The following is a 19,203-nucleotide window of genomic DNA, read 5'->3' on the forward strand; positions in this document are numbered from 1 at the left end:
AATGGAATGAAGACAATGTTGAATATAAACATAGTTGATTGATTTTTTATGATTTGTATTCAACTTTGACTATTGCTGTAGAGTACTTTTATTGGTTTGCCTGTTATCTGTGGCTCTTCTAGAGAGTTTACATATGGTAAAAAGCTGTATTTTGCAAAACATGGAGATGCCGGGGAATGAACTCGGTGCAAAGCAAAGCATGCGCTCTACCACTGAGCTACATCCCCTAGGAGCTGCTATTTTCTTATGCACAAGTGATTACAGCTTTACATTTCACTAGAGATTTACTACTTTTCAGTGTTATTAGGGACATCTTAGAGGATGGAAGGATAACCATTATACCTTGCTGGATTTCAAGGACTTTATGGTTTTCATGGCTGATGAGAATGCAAGGAGATGCCCATTCCGAACATTGGAATGCTCTTAAAGTTCTCCATCAGAGACTGGTTTATCATCAGAATCCCCTACTTTTACTAATGAATGGTGTAGATATTGATCAAGTTTTGCTAACTAGAGGGCTTTCTTACATTCTGTTTGGTCATCAGTGTCAGAATTTAGTAGAAGGGCACAAAGGATGCATGCTATGACTGCCTCTTGGGCTTGCTAGCTAATGCTTCACCAGACAATCTATCTAGAGTTGATATGTTGTCATCATTCCATGCTTTGAAATTTCATTAAGTTCTTGCCCTCCAAGCCCATGTCCATCCTCTTTTTGTTCACAAAGTGTTTGAACTTGTCTCTCAATCTTAATCAATTAGTTTTACTATATTATTTGTCTCGCTCTTTTATTAAACTTTGCTCAGGTAGTCACCTTCAGTTCCCACTGAAAATAAAAAATCTATTTCCTACTTACCATATGTTTTCCCTCAGTGTAGGAGAATGGCTATAGGCATTCAATGGGAACTTTACTTTGAAAAATGGTATGAAGACGATGTTGAATATAATCATATTTGATTGATTTTGTAAGATTTGTATTCAACTTTGACTGTTGCTGTAGAGTACTTTTATTTGATTGCTTGTTATCTGTGGCTCTTCTAGAGAGTTTACATATGGTAAAAAGCTGCATTTTGCAAAACATGGAGATGCCGGGGAATGAACTCGGTGCTAAGCAAAGCATGTGCTCTACCACTGAGCTACATCCCCTAGGAGCTGCTATTTTCTTATGCACAAGTGATTGCAGCTTTACATTTCACTAGAGATTTACTACTTTTCAGTGTTATTAGGGATATCTTAGAAGATGGAAGTATAACCATTATACCATGCTTGACTTCAAGGACTTTATGGTTTTCATGGCTGATGAGAATGCATGGAGATGCCCATTCCGAACATTGGAATGCTCTTAAAGTTCTCCATCAGAGACTGGTTTATCATCAGAATCCCCTACTTTTACTAATGAATGGTGTAGATATTGATCAAGTTTTGCTAACTAGAGGGCTTTCTTACATTCTGTTTGGTCATCAGTGTCAGAATTTAGTAGAAGGGCACAAAGGATGCATGCTATGACTGCCTCTTGGGCTTGCTAGCTAATGCTTCACCAGACAATCTATCTAGAGTTGATATGTTGTCATCATTCCATGCTTTGAAATTTCATTAAGTGCTTGCCCTCCAAGCCCATGTCCATCCTCTTTTTGTTCACAAAGTGTTTGAACTTGTCTCTCAATCTTAATCAATTAGTTTTACTATATTATTTGTCTCGCTCTTTTATTAAACTTTGCTCGGGTAGTCGCCTTCAGTTCCCACTGAAAATAAAAAATCTATTTCCTACTTACTATATGTTTTCCCACAGTGTAGGAGAATGACAATAGGCATTCAATGGGAACTTTACTTTGAAAAATGGTATGAAGACGATGTTGAATATAATCATATTTGATTGATTTTTTATGATTTGTATTCAAGTTTGACTATTGCTGTAGAGAACTTTTATTGGATTGCTTGTTATCTGTGGCTCTTCTAGAGAGTTTACATATGGTAAAAAGCTGCATTTTGCAAAACATGGAGATGCCGGGTATTGAACCTGGGGCCTCATACATGCAAAGCATGCGCTCTACCACTGAGCTACATCCCCTTAGAATTGCTATGTTTTTATGCACAAGTGATTGCAGCTTTACATTTCACTAGAGATTTACTACTTTTCAGTGTTATTAGGGATATCTTAGAAGATGGAAGTATAACCATTATACCATGCTTGACTTCAAGGAATTTATGGTTTTCATGTCTGATGAGAATGCAAGTAGATGCCCATTCCGAACATTGGAATGCTCTTAAAGTTCTCCATCAGAGACTGGTTTATCATCAGAATCCCCTACTTTTACTAATGAATGGTGTGGATATTGAACAAGATTTGCTAACTAGAGGGCTTTCTTACATTCTCTTTGGTCATCAGTGTCAGAACTTAGTAGAAGTGCACAAAGGATGCATGCTATGATTGCCTCTTGGGCATTGCTATCTAATGCTTCACCAGACAATCTATCTAGAGTTGATATGTTGTCATCATTCCATGCTTTGAAATTTCATTAAGTGCTTGCCCTCCAAGCCCATGTCCATCCTCTTTTTGTTCACAAAGTGTTTGAACTTGTCTCTCAATCTTAATCAATTAGTTTTACTATATTATTTGTCTCGCTCTTTTATTAAACTTTGCTCAGGTAGTCACCTTCAGTTCCCACTGAAAATAAAAAATCTATTTCCTACTTACCATATGTTTTCCCTCAGTGTAGGAGAATGGCTATAGGCATTCAATGGGAACTTTACTTTGAAAAATGGTATGAAGACGATGTTGAATATAATCATATTTGATTGATTTTGTAAGATTTGTATTCAACTTTGACTGTTGCTGTAGAGTACTTTTATTTGATTGCTTGTTATCTGTGGCTCTTCTAGAGAGTTTACATATGGTAAAAAGCTGCATTTTGCAAAACATGGAGATGCCGGGGAATGAACTCGGTGCAAAGCAAAGCATGTGCTCTACCACTGAGCTACATCCCCTAGGAGCTGCTATTTTCTTATGCACAAGTGATTGCAGCTTTACATTTCACTAGAGATTTACTACTTTTCAGTGTTATTAGGGATATCTTAGAAGATGGAAGTATAACCATTATACCATGCTTGACTTCAAGGACTTTATGGTTTTCATGGCTGATGAGAATGCATGGAGATGCCCATTCCGAACATTGGAATGCTCTTAAAGTTCTCCATCAGAGACTGGTTTATCATCAGAATCCCCTACTTTTACTAATGAATGGTGTAGATATTGATCAAGTTTTGCTAACTAGAGGGCTTTCTTACATTCTGTTTGGTCATCAGTGTCAGAATTTAGTAGAAGGGCACAAAGGATGCATGCTATGACTGCCTCTTGGGCTTGCTAGCTAATGCTTCACCAGACAATCTATCTAGAGTTGATATGTTGTCATCATTCCATGCTTTGAAATTTCATTAAGTGCTTGCCCTCCAAGCCCATGTCCATCCTCTTTTTGTTCACAAAGTGTTTGAACTTGTCTCTCAATCTTAATCAATTAGTTTTACTATATTATTTGTCTCGCTCTTTTATTAAACTTTGCTCGGGTAGTCGCCTTCAGTTCCCACTGAAAATAAAAAATCTATTTCCTACTTACTATATGTTTTCCCACAGTGTAGGAGAATGACAATAGGCATTCAATGGGAACTTTACTTTGAAAAATGGTATGAAGACGTTGTTGAATATAATCATATTTGATTGATTTTTTATGATTTGTATTCAAGTTTGACTATTGCTGTAGAGAACTTTTATTGGATTGCTTGTTATCTGTGGCTCTTCTAGAGAGTTTACATATGGTAAAAAGCTGCATTTTGCAAAACATGGAGATGCCGGGTATTGAACCCGGGGCCTCATACATGCAAAGCATGCGCTCTACCACTGAGCTACATCCCCTTAGAATTGCTATGTTTTTATGCACAAGTGATTGCAGCTTTACATTTCACTAGAGATTTACTACTTTTCAGTGTTATTAGGGATATCTTAGAAGATGGAAGTATAACCATTATACCATGCTTGACTTCAAGGAATTTATGGTTTTCATGTCTGATGAGAATGCAAGTAGATGCCCATTCCGAACATTGGAATGCTCTTAAAGTTCTCCATCAAAGACTGGTTTATCATCAGAATCCCCTACTTTTACTAATGAATGGTGTGGATATTGAACAAGATTTGCTAACTAGAGGGCTTTCTTACATTCTCTTTGGTCATCAGTGTCAGAACTTAGTAGAAGTGCACAAAGGATGCATGCTATGATTGCCTCTTGGGCATTGCTATCTAATGCTTCACCAGACAATCTATCTAGAGTTGATATGTTGTCATCATTCCATGCTTTGAAATTTCATTAAGTGCTTGCCCTCCAAGCCCATGTCCATCCTCTTTTTGTTCACAAAGTGTTTGAACTTGTCTCTCAATCTTAATCAATTAGTTTTGCTATATTATTTGTCTCGCTCTTTTATTAAACTTTGCTCGGGTAGTCGCCTTCAGTTCCAACTGAAAATAAAAAAACTATTTCATACTTACCATATGTTTTCCCTCAGTGTAGGAGAATGGCAATAGGCATTCAATGGGAACTTTACTTTGAAAAATGGAATGAAGACAATGTTGAATATAAACATAGTTGATTGATTTTTTATGATTTGTATTCAACTTTGACTATTGCTGTAGAGTACTTTTATTGGTTTGCCTGTTATCTGTGGCTCTTCTAGAGAGTTTACATATGGTAAAAAGCTGTATTTTGCAAAACATGGAGATGCCGGGGAATGAACTCGGTGCAAAGCAAAGCATGCGCTCTACCACTGAGCTACATCCCCTAGGAGCTGCTATTTTCTTATGCACAAGTGATTACAGCTTTACATTTCACTAGAGATTTACTACTTTTCAGTGTTATTAGGGACATCTTAGAGGATGGAAGGATAACCATTATACCTTGCTGGATTTCAAGGACTTTATGGTTTTCATGGCTGATGAGAATGCAAGGAGATGCCCATTCCGAACATTGGAATGCTCTTAAAGTTCTCCATCAGAGACTGGTTTATCATCAGAATCCCCTACTTTTACTAATGAATGGTGTAGATATTGATCAAGTTTTGCTAACTAGAGGGCTTTCTTACATTCTGTTTGGTCATCAGTGTCAGAATTTAGTAGAAGGGCACAAAGGATGCATGCTATGACTGCCTCTTGGGCTTGCTAGCTAATGCTTCACCAGACAATCTATCTAGAGTTGATATGTTGTCATCATTCCATGCTTTGAAATTTCATTAAGTTCTTGCCCTCCAAGCCCATGTCCATCCTCTTTTTGTTCACAAAGTGTTTGAACTTGTCTCTCAATCTTAATCAATTAGTTTTACTATATTATTTGTCTCGCTCTTTTATTAAACTTTGCTCAGGTAGTCACCTTCAGTTCCCACTGAAAATAAAAAATCTATTTCCTACTTACCATATGTTTTCCCTCAGTGTAGGAGAATGGCTATAGGCATTCAATGGGAACTTTACTTTGAAAAATGGTATGAAGACGATGTTGAATATAATCATATTTGATTGATTTTGTAAGATTTGTATTCAACTTTGACTGTTGCTGTAGAGTACTTTTATTTGATTGCTTGTTATCTGTGGCTCTTCTAGAGAGTTTACATATGGTAAAAAGCTGCATTTTGCAAAACATGGAGATGCCGGGGAATGAACTCGGTGCTAAGCAAAGCATGTGCTCTACCACTGAGCTACATCCCCTAGGAGCTGCTATTTTCTTATGCACAAGTGATTGCAGCTTTACATTTCACTAGAGATTTACTACTTTTCAGTGTTATTAGGGATATCTTAGAAGATGGAAGTATAACCATTATACCATGCTTGACTTCAAGGACTTTATGGTTTTCATGGCTGATGAGAATGCATGGAGATGCCCATTCCGAACATTGGAATGCTCTTAAAGTTCTCCATCAGAGACTGGTTTATCATCAGAATCCCCTACTTTTACTAATGAATGGTGTAGATATTGATCAAGTTTTGCTAACTAGAGGGCTTTCTTACATTCTGTTTGGTCATCAGTGTCAGAATTTAGTAGAAGGGCACAAAGGATGCATGCTATGACTGCCTCTTGGGCTTGCTAGCTAATGCTTCACCAGACAATCTATCTAGAGTTGATATGTTGTCATCATTCCATGCTTTGAAATTTCATTAAGTGCTTGCCCTCCAAGCCCATGTCCATCCTCTTTTTGTTCACAAAGTGTTTGAACTTGTCTCTCAATCTTAATCAATTAGTTTTACTATATTATTTGTCTCGCTCTTTTATTAAACTTTGCTCGGGTAGTCGCCTTCAGTTCCCACTGAAAATAAAAAATCTATTTCCTACTTACTATATGTTTTCCCACAGTGTAGGAGAATGACAATAGGCATTCAATGGGAACTTTACTTTGAAAAATGGTATGAAGACGATGTTGAATATAATCATATTTGATTGATTTTTTATGATTTGTATTCAAGTTTGACTATTGCTGTAGAGAACTTTTATTGGATTGCTTGTTATCTGTGGCTCTTCTAGAGAGTTTACATATGGTAAAAAGCTGTATTTTGCAAAACATGGAGATGCCGGGGAATGAACTCGGTGCAAAGCAAAGCATGCGCTCTACCACTGAGCTACATCCCCTAGGAGCTGCTATTTTCTTATGCACAAGTGATTACAGCTTTACATTTCACTAGAGATTTACTACTTTTCAGTGTTATTAGGGACATCTTAGAGGATAGAAGTATAACCATTATACCATGCTTGACTTCAAGGACTTTATGGTTTTCATGGCTGATGAGAATGCAAGGAGATGCCCATTCCGAACATTGGAATGCTCATAAAGTTCTCCATCAGAGACTGGTTTATCATCAGAATCCCCTACTTTTACTAATGAATGGTGTAGATATTGATCAAATTTTGCTAACTAGAGGGCTTTCTTACATTCTGTTTGGTCATCAGTGTCAGAATTTAGTAGAAGGGCACAAAGGATGCATGCTATGACTGCCTCTTGGGCTTGCTAGCTAATGCTTCACCAGACAATCTATCTAGAGTTGATATGTTGTCATCATTCCATGCTTTGAAATTTCATTAAGTGCTTGCCCTCCAAGCCCATGTCCATCCTCTTTTTGTTCACAAAGTGTTTGAACTTGTCTCTCAATCTTAATCAATTAGTTTTACTATATTATTTGTCTCGCTCTTTTATTAAACTTTGCTCGGGTAGTCGCCTTCAGTTCCCACTGAAAATAAAAAATCTATTTCCTACTTACTATATGTTTTCCCTCAGTGTAGGAGAATGGCAATAGGCATTCAATGGGAACTTTACTTTGAAAAATGGAATGAAGACAATGTTGAATATAATCATAGTTGATTGATTTTTTATGATTTGTATTCAACTTTGACTATTGCTGTAGAGTACTTTTATTGGTTTGCCTGTTATCTGTGGCTCTTCTAGAGAGTTTACATATGGTAAAAAGTTGTATTTTGCAAAACATGGAGATGCCGGGGATAGAACCTGGGGCCTCATACATGCAAAGCATGCGCTCTACCACTGAGCTACATCCCCTTAGAATTGCTATGTTCTTATGCACAAATGATTGCAGCTTTACATTTCACTAGAGATTTACTACTTTTCAGTGTTATTTTGGATATCTTAGAAGATGGAAGTATAACCATTATACCATGCTTGACTTCAAGGAATTTATGGTTTTCATGTCTGATGAGAATGCAAGTAGATGCCCATTCCGAACATTGGAATGCTCTTAAAGTTCTCCATCAGAGACTGGTTTATCATCAGAATCCCCTACTTTTACTAATGAATGGTGTGGATATTGAACAAGATTAGCTAACTAGAGGGCTTTCTTACATTCTCTTTGGTCATCAGTGTCAGAACTTAGTAGAAGTGCACAAAGGATGCATGCTATGATTGCCTCTTGGGCATTGCTATCTAATGCTTCACCAGACAATCTATCTAGAGTTGATATGTTGTCATCATTCCATGCTTTGAAATTTCATTAAGTGCTTGCCCTCCAAGCCCATGTCCATCCTCTTTTTGTTCACAAAGTGTTTGAACTTGTCTCTCAATCTTAATCAATTAGTTTTGCTATATTATTTGTCTCGCTCTTTTATTAAACTTTGCTCGGGTAGTCGCCTTCAGTTCCAACTGAAAATAAAAAAACTATTTCATACTTACCATATGTTTTCCCTCAGTGTAGGAGAATGGCAATAGGCATTCAATGGGAACTTTACTTTGAAAAATGGAATGAAGACAATGTTGAATATAATCATATTTGATTGATTTTTTAAGATTTGTATTCAACTTTGACTGTTGCTGTAGAGTACTTTTATTTGATTGCTTGTTATCTGTGGCTCTTCTAGAGAGTTTACATATGGTAAAAAGCTGCATTTTGCAAAACATGGAGATGCCGGGGAATGAACTCGGTGCAAAGCAAAGCATGTGCTCTACCACTGAGCTACATCCCCTTAGAATTGCTATGTTCTTATGCACAAGTGATTGCAGCTTTACATTTCACTAAAGATTTACTACTTTTCAGTGTTATTTTGGATATCTTAGAAGATGGAAGTATAACCATTATACCATGCTTGACTTCAAGGAATTTATGGTTTTCATGTCTGATGAGAATGCAAGTAGATGCCCATTCCGAACATTGGAATGCTCTTAAAGTTCTCCATCAGAGACTGGTTTATCATCAGAATCCCCTACTTTTACTAATGAATGGTGTAGATATTGATCAAGTTTTGCTAACTAGAGGGCTTTCTTACATTCTGTTTGGTCATCAGTGTCAGAATTTAGTAGAAGGGCACAAAGGATGCATGCTATGACTGCCTCTTGGGCTTGCTAGCTAATGCTTCACCAGACAATCTATCTAGAGTTGATATGTTGTCATCATTCCATGCTTTGAAATTTCATTAAGTGCTTGCCCTCCAAGCCCATGTCCATCCTCTTTTTGTTCACAAAGTGTTTGAACTTGTCTCTCAATCTTAATCAATTAGATTTACTATATTATTTGTCTCGCTCTTTTATTAAACTTTGCTCAGGTAGTCACCTTCAGTTCCCACTGAAAATAAAAAATCTATTTCCTACTTACCATATGTTTTCCCTCAGTGTAGGAGAATGGCTATAGGCATTCAATGGGAACTTTACTTTGAAAAATGGTATGAAGACGATGTTGAATATAATCATATTTGATTGATTTTTTAAGATTTGTATTCAACTTTGACTATTGCTGTAGAGTACTTTTATTGGTTTGCTTGTTATCTGTGGCTCTTCTAGAGAGTTTACATATGGTAAAAATCTGCATTTTGCAAAACATGGAGATGCCGGGGAATGAACTCCGTGCAAAGCAAAGCATGTGCTCTACCACTGAGCTACATCCCCTAGGAGCTGCTATTTTCTTATGCACAAGTGATTGCAGCTTTACATTTCACTAGAGATTTACTACTTTTCAGTGTTATTAGGGACATCTTAGAGGATGGAAGAATAACCATTATACCATGCTTGACTTCAAGGACTTTATGGTTTTCATGGCTGATGAGAATGCAAGGAGATGCCCATTCCAAACATTGGAATGCTCTTAAAGTTCTCCATCAGAGACTGGTTTATCATCAGAATCCCCTACTTTTACTAATGAATGGTGTAGATATTGATCAAGTTTTGCTAACTAGAGGGCATTCTTACATTCTGTTTGGTCATCAGTGTCAGAATTTAGTAGAAGGGCACAAAGGATGCATGCTATGACTGCCTCTTGGGCACTGCTAACTAATGCTTCACCAGACAATCTATCTAGAGTTGATATGTTGTCATCATTCCATGCTTTGAAATTTCATTAAGTGCTTGCCCTCCAAGCCCTTGTCCATCCTCTTTTTGTTCACAAAGTGTTTGAACTTGTCTCTCAATCTTAATCAATTAGTTTTACTATATTATTTGTCTCGCTCTTTTATTAAACTTTGCTCAGGTAGTCGCCTTCAGTTCCAACTGAAAATAAAAAAACTATTTCATACTTACCATATGTTTTCCCTCAGTGTAGGAGAATGGTAATAGGCATTCAATGGGAACTTTACTTTGAAAAATGGAATGAAGACAATGTTGAATATAATCATAGTTGATTGATTTTTTATGATTTGTATTCAACTTTGACTATTGCTGTAGAGTACTTTTATTGGTTTGCCTGTTATCTGTGGCTCTTCTAGAGAGTTTACATATGGTAAAAAGCTGTATTTTGCAAAACATGGAGATGCTGGGGATAGAACCTGGGGCCTCATACATGCAAAGCATGCGCTCTACCACTGAGCTACATCCCCTAGGAGCTGCTATGTTCTTATGCACAAGTGATTACAGCTTTACATTTCACTAGAGATTTACTACTTTTCAGTGTTATTAGGGACATCTTAGAGGATGGAAGGATAACCATTATACCTTGCTGGATTTCAAGGACTTTATGGTTTTCATGGCTGATGAGAATGCAAGGAGATGCCCATTCCAAACATTGGAATGCTCTTAAAGTTCTCCATCAGAGACTGGTTTATCATCAGAATCCCCTACTTTTACTAATGAATGGTGTAGATATTGATCAAGTTTTGCTAACTAGAGGGCTTTCTTACATTCTGTTTGGTCATCAGTGTCAGAATTTAGTAGAAGGGCACAAAGGATGCATGCTATGACTGCCTCTTGGGCTTGCTAGCTAATGCTTCACCAGACAATCTATCTAGAGTTGATATGTTGTCATCATTCCATGCTTTGAAATTTCATTAAGTGCTTGCCCTCCAAGCCCATGTCCATCCTCTTTTTGTTCACAAAGTGTTTGAACTTGTCTCTCAATCTTAATCAATTAGTTTTACTATATTATTTGTCTCGCTCTTTTATTAAACTTTGCTCAGGTAGTCACCTTCAGTTCCCACTGAAAATAAAAAATCTATTTCCTACTTACCATATGTTTTCCCTCAGTGTAGGAGAATGGCTATAGGCATTCAATGGGAACTTTACTTTGAAAAATGGTATGAAGACGATGTTGAATATAATCATATTTGATTGATTTTTTAAGATTTGTATTCAACTTTGACTATTGCTGTAGAGTACTTTTATTGGTTTGCTTGTTATCTGTGGCTCTTCTAGAGAGTTTACATATGGTAAAAATCTGCATTTTGCAAAACATGGAGATGCCGGGGAATGAACTCCGTGCAAAGCAAAGCATGTGCTCTACCACTGAGCTACATCCCCTAGGAGCTGCTATTTTCTTATGCACAAGTGATTGCAGCTTTACATTTCACTAGAGATTTACTACTTTTCAGTGTTATTAGGGACATCTTAGAGGATGGAAGAATAACCATTATACCATGCTTGACTTCAAGGACTTTATGGTTTTCATGGCTGATGAGAATGCAAGGAGATGCCCATTCCAAACATTGGAATGCTCTTAAAGTTCTCCATCAGAGACTGGTTTATCATCAGAATCCCCTACTTTTACTAATGAATGGTGTAGATATTGATCAAGTTTTGCTAACTAGAGGGCATTCTTACATTCTGTTTGGTCATCAGTGTCAGAATTTAGTAGAAGGGCACAAATGATGCATGCTATGACTGCCTCTTGGGCACTGCTAACTAATGCTTCACCAGACAATCTATCTAGAGTTGATATGTTGTCATCATTCCATGCTTTGAAATTTCATTAAGTGCTTGCCCTCCAAGCCCTTGTCCATCCTCTTTTTGTTCACAAAGTGTTTGAACTTGTCTCTCAATCTTAATCAATTAGTTTTACTATATTATTTGTCTCGCTCTTTTATTAAACTTTGCTCAGGTAGTCGCCTTCAGTTCCCACTGAAAATAAAAAATCTATTTCCTACTTACCATATGTTTTCCCTCAGTGTAGGAGAATGGCAATAGGCATTCAATGGGAACTTTACTTTGAAAAATGGAATGAAGACAATGTTGAATATAATCATAGTTGATTGATTTTTTCTGATTTGTATTCAACTTTGACTATTGCTGTAGAGTACTTTTATTGGTTTGCCTGTTATTTGTGGCTCTTCTAGAGAGTTTACATATGGTAAAAAGTTGTATTTTGCAAAACATGGAGATGCCGGGGATAGAACCTGGGGCTTCATACATGCAAAGCATGCGCTCTACCACTGAGCTACATCCCCTTAGAATTGCTATGTTCTTATGCACAAGTGATTGCAGCTTTACATTTCACTAGAGATTTACTACTTTTCAGTGTTATTTTGGATATCTTAGAAGATGGAAGTATAACCATTATACCATGCTTGACTTCAAGGAATTTATGGTTTTCATGTCTGATGAGAATGCAAGTAGATGCCCATTCCGAACATTGGAATGCTCTTAAAGTTCTCCATCAGAGACTGGTTTATCATCAGAATCCCCTACTTTTACTAATGAATGGTGTGGATATTGAACAAGATTTGCTAACTAGAGGGCTTTCTTACATTCTCTTTGGTCATCAGTGTCAGAACTTAGTAGAAGTGCACAAAGGATGCATGCTATGAAAGCCTCTTGGGCATTGCTATCTAATGCTTCACCAGACAATCTATCTAGAGTTGATATGTTGTCATCATTCCATGCTTTGAAATTTCATTAAGTGCTTGCCCTCCAAGCCCATGTCCATCCTCTTTTTGTTCACAAAGTGTTTGAACTTGTCTCTCAATCTTAATCAATTAGTTTTGCTATATTATTTGTCTCGCTCTTTTATTAAACTTTGCTCGGGTAGTCGCCTTCAGTTCCAACTGAAAATAAAAAAACTATTTCATACTTACCATATGTTTTCACTCAGTGTAGGAGAATGGCAATAGGCATTCAATGGGAACTTTACTTTGAAAAATGGAATGAAGACAATGTTGAATATAATCATATTTGATTGATTTTTTAAGATTTGTATTCAACTTTGACTGTTGCTGTAGAGTACTTTTATTTGATTGCTTGTTATCTGTGGCTCTTCTAGAGAGTTTACATATGGTAAAAAGCTGCATTTTGCAAAACATGGAGATGCCGGGGAATGAACTCGGTGCAAAGCAAAGCATGTGCTCTACCACTGAGCTACATCCCCTTAGAATTGCTATGTTCTTATGCACAAGTGATTGCAGCTTTACATTTCACTAAAGATTTACTACTTTTCAGTGTTATTTTGGATATCTTAGAAGATGGAAGTATAACCATTATACCATGCTTGACTTCAAGGAATTTATGGTTTTCATGTCTGATGAGAATGCAAGTAGATGCCCATTCCGAACATTGGAATGCTCTTAAAGTTCTCCATCAGAGACTGGTTTATCATCAGAATCCCCTACTTTTACTAATGAATGGTGTAGATATTGATCAAGTTTTGCTAACTAGAGGGCTTTCTTACATTCTGTTTGGTCATCAGTGTCAGAATTTAGTAGAAGGGCACAAAGGATGCATGCTATGACTGCCTCTTGGGCTTGCTAGCTAATGCTTCACCAGACAATCTATCTAGAGTTGATATGTTGTCATCATTCCATGCTTTGAAATTTCATTAAGTGCTTGCCCTCCAAGCCCATGTCCATCCTCTTTTTGTTCACAAAGTGTTTGAACTTGTCTCTCAATCTTAATCAATTAGTTTTACTATATTATTTGTCTCGCTCTTTTATTAAACTTTGCTCAGGTAGTCACCTTCAGTTCCCACTGAAAATAAAAAATCTATTTCCTACTTACCATATGTTTTCCCTCAGTGTAGGAGAATGGCTATAGGCATTCAATGGGAACTTTACTTTGAAAAATGGTATGAAGACGATGTTGAATATAATCATATTTGATTGATTTTTTAAGATTTGTATTCAACTTTGACTATTGCTGTAGAGTACTTTTATTGGTTTGCTTGTTATCTGTGGCTCTTCTAGAGAGTTTACATATGGTAAAAATCTGCATTTTGCAAAACATGGAGATGCCGGGGAATGAACTCCGTGCAAAGCAAAGCATGTGCTCTACCACTGAGCTACATCCCCTAGGAGCTGCTATTTTCTTATGCACAAGTGATTGCAGCTTTACATTTCACTAGAGATTTACTACTTTTCAGTGTTATTAGGGACATCTTAGAGGATGGAAGAATAACCATTATACCATGCTTGACTTCAAGGACTTTATGGTTTTCATGGCTGATGAGAATGCAAGGAGATGCCCATTCCAAATATTGGAATGCTCTTAAAGTTCTCCATCAGAGACTGGTTTATCATCAGAATCCCCTACTTTTACTAATGAATGGTGTAGATATTGATCAAGTTTTGCTAACTAGAGGGCATTCTTACATTCTGTTTGGTCATCAGTGTCAGAATTTAGTAGAAGGGCACAAAGGATGCATGCTATGACTGCCTCTTGGGCACTGCTAACTAATGCTTCACCAGACAATCTATCTAGAGTTGATATGTTGTCATCATTCCATGCTTTGAAATTTCATTAAGTGCTTGCCCTCCAAGCCCTTGTCCATCCTCTTTTTGTTCACAAAGTGTTTGAACTTGTCTCTCAATCTTAATCAATTAGTTTTACTATATTATTTGTCTCGCTCTTTTATTAAACTTTGCTCAGGTAGTCGCCTTCAGTTCCAACTGAAAATAAAAAAACTATTTCATACTTACCATATGTTTTCCCTCAGTGTAGGAGAATGGTAATAGGCATTCAATGGGAACTTTACTTTGAAAAATGGAATGAAGACAATGTTGAATATAATCATAGTTGATTGATTTTTTATGATTTGTATTCAACTTTGACTATTGCTGTAGAGTACTTTTATTGGTTTGCCTGTTATCTGTGGCTCTTCTAGAGAGTTTACATATGGTAAAAAGCTGTATTTTGCAAAACATGGAGATGCTGGGGATAGAACCTGGGGCCTCATACATGCAAAGCATGCGCTCTACCACTGAGCTACATCCCCTAGGAGCTGCTATGTTCTTATGCACAAGTGATTACAGCTTTACATTTCACTAGAGATTTACTACTTTTCAGTGTTATTAGGGACATCTTAGAGGATGGAAGGATAACCATTATACCTTGCTGGATTTCAAGGACTTTATGGTTTTCATGGCTGATGAGAATGCAAGGAGATGCCCATTCCAAACATTGGAATGCTCTTAAAGTTCTCCATCAGAGACTGGTTTATCATCAGAATCCCCTACTTTTACTAATGAATGGTGTAGATATTGATCAAGTTTTGCTAACTAGAGGGCTTTCTTACATTCTGTTTGGTCATCAGTGTCAGAATTTAGTAGAAGGGCACAAAGGATGCATGCTATGACTGCCTCTTGGGCTTGCTAGCTAATGCTTCACCAGACAATCTATCTAGAGTTGATATGTTGTCATCATTCCATGCTTTGAAATTTCATTAAGTGCTTGCCCTCCAAGCCCATGTCCATCCTCTTTTTGTTCACAAAGTGTTTGAACTTGTCTCTCAATCTTAATCAATTAGTTTTACTATATTATTTGTCTCGCTCTTTTATTAAACTTTGCTCAGGTAGTCACCTTCAGTTCCCACTGAAAATAAAAAATCTATTTCCTACTTACCATATGTTTTCCCTCAGTGTAGGAGAATGGCTATAGGCATTCAATGGGAACTTTACTTTGAAAAATGGTATGAAGACGATGTTGAATATAATCATATTTGATTGATTTTTTAAGATTTGTATTCAACTTTGACTATTGCTGTAGAGTACTTTTATTGGTTTGCTTGTTATCTGTGGCTCTTCTAGAGAGTTTACATATGGTAAAAATCTGCATTTTGCAAAACATGGAGATGCCGGGGAATGAACTCCGTGCAAAGCAAAGCATGTGCTCTACCACTGAGCTACATCCCCTAGGAGCTGCTATTTTCTTATGCACAAGTGATTGCAGCTTTACATTTCACTAGAGATTTACTACTTTTCAGTGTTATTAGGGACATCTTAGAGGATGGAAGAATAACCATTATACCATGCTTGACTTCAAGGACTTTATGGTTTTCATGGCTGATGAGAATGCAAGGAGATGCCCATTCCAAACATTGGAATGCTCTTAAAGTTCTCCATCAGAGACTGGTTTATCATCAGAATCCCCTACTTTTACTAATGAATGGTGTAGATATTGATCAAGTTTTGCTAACTAGAGGGCATTCTTACATTCTGTTTGGTCATCAGTGTCAGAATTTAGTAGAAGGGCACAAAGGATGCATGCTATGACTGCCTCTTGGGCACTGCTAACTAATGCTTCACCAGACAATCTATCTAGAGTTGATATGTTGTCATCATTCCATGCTTTGAAATTTCATTAAGTGCTTGCCCTCCAAGCCCTTGTCCATCCTCTTTTTGTTCACAAAGTGTTTGAACTTGTCTCTCAATCTTAATCAATTAGTTTTACTATATTATTTGTCTCGCTCTTTTATTAAACTTTGCTCAGGTAGTCGCCTTCAGTTCCCACTGAAAATAAAAAATCTATTTCCTACTTACCATATGTTTTCCCTCAGTGTAGGAGAATGGCAATAGGCATTCAATGGGAACTTTACTTTGAAAAATGGAATGAAGACAATGTTGAATATAATCATAGTTGATTGATTTTTTCTGATTTGTATTCAACTTTGACTATTGCTGTAGAGTACTTTTATTGGTTTGCCTGTTATTTGTGGCTCTTCTAGAGAGTTTACATATGGTAAAAAGTTGTATTTTGCAAAACATGGAGATGCCAGGGATAGAACCTGGGGCTTCATACATGCAAAGCATGCGCTCTACCACTGAGCTACATCCCCTTAGAATTGCTATGTTCTTATGCACAAGTGATTGCAGCTTTACATTTCACTAGAGATTTACTACTTTTCAGTGTTATTTTGGATATCTTAGAAGATGGAAGTATAACCATTATACCATGCTTGACTTCAAGGAATTTATGGTTTTCATGTCTGATGAGAATGCAAGTAGATGCCCATTCCGAACATTGGAATGCTCTTAAAGTTCTCCATCAGAGACTGGTTTATCATCAGAATCCCCTACTTTTACTAATGAATGGTGTGGATATTGAACAAGATTTGCTAACTAGAGGGCTTTCTTACATTCTCTTTGGTCATCAGTGTCAGAACTTAGTAGAAGTGCACAAAGGATGCATGCTATGAAAGCCTCTTGGGCATTGCTATCTAATGCTTCACCAGACAATCTATCTAGAGTTGATATGTTGTCATCATTCCATGCTTTGAAATTTCATTAAGTGCTTGCCCTCCAAGCCCATGTCCATCCTCTTTTTGTTCACAAAGTGTTTGAACTTGTCTCTCAATCTTAATCAATTAGTTTTGCTATATTATTTGTCTCGCTCTTTTATTAAACTTTGCTCGGGTAGTCGCCTTCAGTTCCAACTGAAAATAAAAAAACTATTTCATACTTACCATATGTTTTCCCTCAGTGTAGGAGAATGGCAATAGGCATTCAATGGGAACTTTACTTTGAAAAATGGAATGAAGACAATGTTGAATATAATCATATTTGATTGATTTTTTAAGATTTGTATTCAACTTTGACTGTTGCTGTAGAGTACTTTTATTTGATTGCTTGTTATCTGTGGCTCTTCTAGAGAGTTTACATATGGTAAAAAGCTGCATTTTGCAAAACATGGAGATGCCGGGGAATGAACTCGGTGCAAAGCAAAGCATGTGCTCTACCACTGAGCTACATCCCCTAGGAGCTGCTATTTTCTTATGCACAAGTGATTGCAGCTTTACATTTCACTAGAGATTTACTACTTTTCAGTGTTATTAGGGACATCTTAGAGGATGGAAGAATAACCATTATACCATGCTTGACTTCAAGGACTTTATGGTTTTCATGGCTGATGAGAATGCAAGGAGATGCCCATTCCAAACATTGGAATGCTCTTAAAGTTCTCCATCAGAGACTGGTTTATCATCAGAATCCCCTACTTTTACTAATAAATGGTGTAGATATTGATCAAGTTTTGCTAACTAGAGGGCATTCTTACAATCTGTTTGGTCATCAGTGTCAGAATTTAGTAGAAAGGCACAATGGATGCATGCTATGACTGCCTCTTGGGCATTGCTAACTAATGCTTCACCAGACAATCTATCTAGAGTTGATATGTTGTCATCATTCCATGCTTTGAAATTTCATTAAGTGCTTGCCCTCCAAGCCCTTGTCCATCCTCTTTTTGTTCACAAAGTGTTTGAACTTGTCTCTCAATCTTAATCAATTAGTTTTATTATATTATTTGTCTCGCTCTTTTATTAAACTTTGCTCAGGTAGTCGCCTTCAGTTCCCACTGAAAATAAAAAATCTATTTCCTACTTACCATATGTTTTCCCTCAGTGTAGGAGAATGGCAATAGGCATTCAATGGGAACTTTACTTTGAAAAATGGTATGAAGACGATGTTGAATATAATCATATTTGATTGATTTTTTATGATTTGTGTTCAACTTTGACTATTGCTGTAGAGTACTTTTATTGGATTGCTTGTTATCTGTGGCTCTTCTAGAGAGTTTACATATGGTAAAAAGCTGCATTTTGCAAAACATGGAGATGCCGGGTATTGAACCCGGGGCCTCATACATGCAAAGCATGCGCTCTACCACTGAGCTACATCCCCTTAGAATTGCTATGTTCTTATGCACAAGTGATTGCAGCTTTACATTTCACTAGAGATTTACTACTTTTCAGTGTTATTAGGGATATCTTAGAAGATGGAAGTATAACCATTATACCATGCTTGACTTCAAGGACTTTATGGTTTTCATGGCTGATGAGAATGCAAGGAGATGCCCATTCCGAACATTGGAATGCTCTTAAAGTTCTCCATCAGAGACTGGTTTATCATCAGAATCCCCTACTTTTACTAATGAATGGTGTAGATATTGATCAAATTTTGCTAACTAGAGGGCTTTCTTACATTCTGTTTGGTCATCAGTGTCAGAATTTAGTAGAAGGGCACAAAGGATGCATGCTATGACTGCCTCTTGGGCTTGCTAGCTAATGCTTCACCAGACAATCTATCTAGAGTTGATATGTTGTCATCATTCCATGCTTTGAAATTTCATTAAGTGCTTGCCCTCCAAGCCCATGTCCATCCTCTTTTTGTTCACAAAGTGTTTGAACTTGTCTCTCAATCTTAATCAATTAGTTTTACTATATTATTTGTCTCGCTCTTTTATTAAACTTTGCTCGGGTAGTCGCCTTCAGTTCCCACT

General features: G+C 36.9%; 6 non-coding genes across 6 annotated transcripts; all 6 read right to left on the reverse strand.

Annotated features, from left to right (window-relative positions):
* Positions 1-1,993: 1,993 nt before the first annotated feature.
* TRNAA-UGC (transfer RNA alanine (anticodon UGC)) lies at positions 1,994-2,065 on the reverse strand. The gene has a single exon. It is a non-coding gene; the product is annotated as a tRNA-Ala (tRNA).
* Positions 2,066-3,832: 1,767 nt separating this feature from the next.
* TRNAA-UGC (transfer RNA alanine (anticodon UGC)) lies at positions 3,833-3,904 on the reverse strand. The gene has a single exon. It is a non-coding gene; the product is annotated as a tRNA-Ala (tRNA).
* Positions 3,905-7,503: 3,599 nt separating this feature from the next.
* On the reverse strand, positions 7,504-7,575 carry TRNAA-UGC (transfer RNA alanine (anticodon UGC)). The gene has a single exon. It is a non-coding gene; the product is annotated as a tRNA-Ala (tRNA).
* Positions 7,576-12,098: 4,523 nt separating this feature from the next.
* Positions 12,099-12,170, reverse strand: TRNAA-UGC (transfer RNA alanine (anticodon UGC)). Its single transcript has one exon. It is a non-coding gene; the product is annotated as a tRNA-Ala (tRNA).
* A 4,523-nt stretch (positions 12,171-16,693) lies between these two features.
* Positions 16,694-16,765, reverse strand: TRNAA-UGC (transfer RNA alanine (anticodon UGC)). The gene has a single exon. It is a non-coding gene; the product is annotated as a tRNA-Ala (tRNA).
* A 1,768-nt stretch (positions 16,766-18,533) lies between these two features.
* TRNAA-UGC (transfer RNA alanine (anticodon UGC)) lies at positions 18,534-18,605 on the reverse strand. The gene has a single exon. It is a non-coding gene; the product is annotated as a tRNA-Ala (tRNA).
* Between the last annotated feature and the right edge of the window lie 598 nt (positions 18,606-19,203).

The sequence above is a fragment of the Taudactylus pleione genome, unplaced genomic scaffold (genome assembly GCF_031769625.1).
Source record: "Taudactylus pleione unplaced genomic scaffold, aTauple2 ptg000070l, whole genome shotgun sequence".
Taxonomy (NCBI): Eukaryota; Metazoa; Chordata; class Amphibia; order Anura; family Myobatrachidae; genus Taudactylus; species Taudactylus pleione.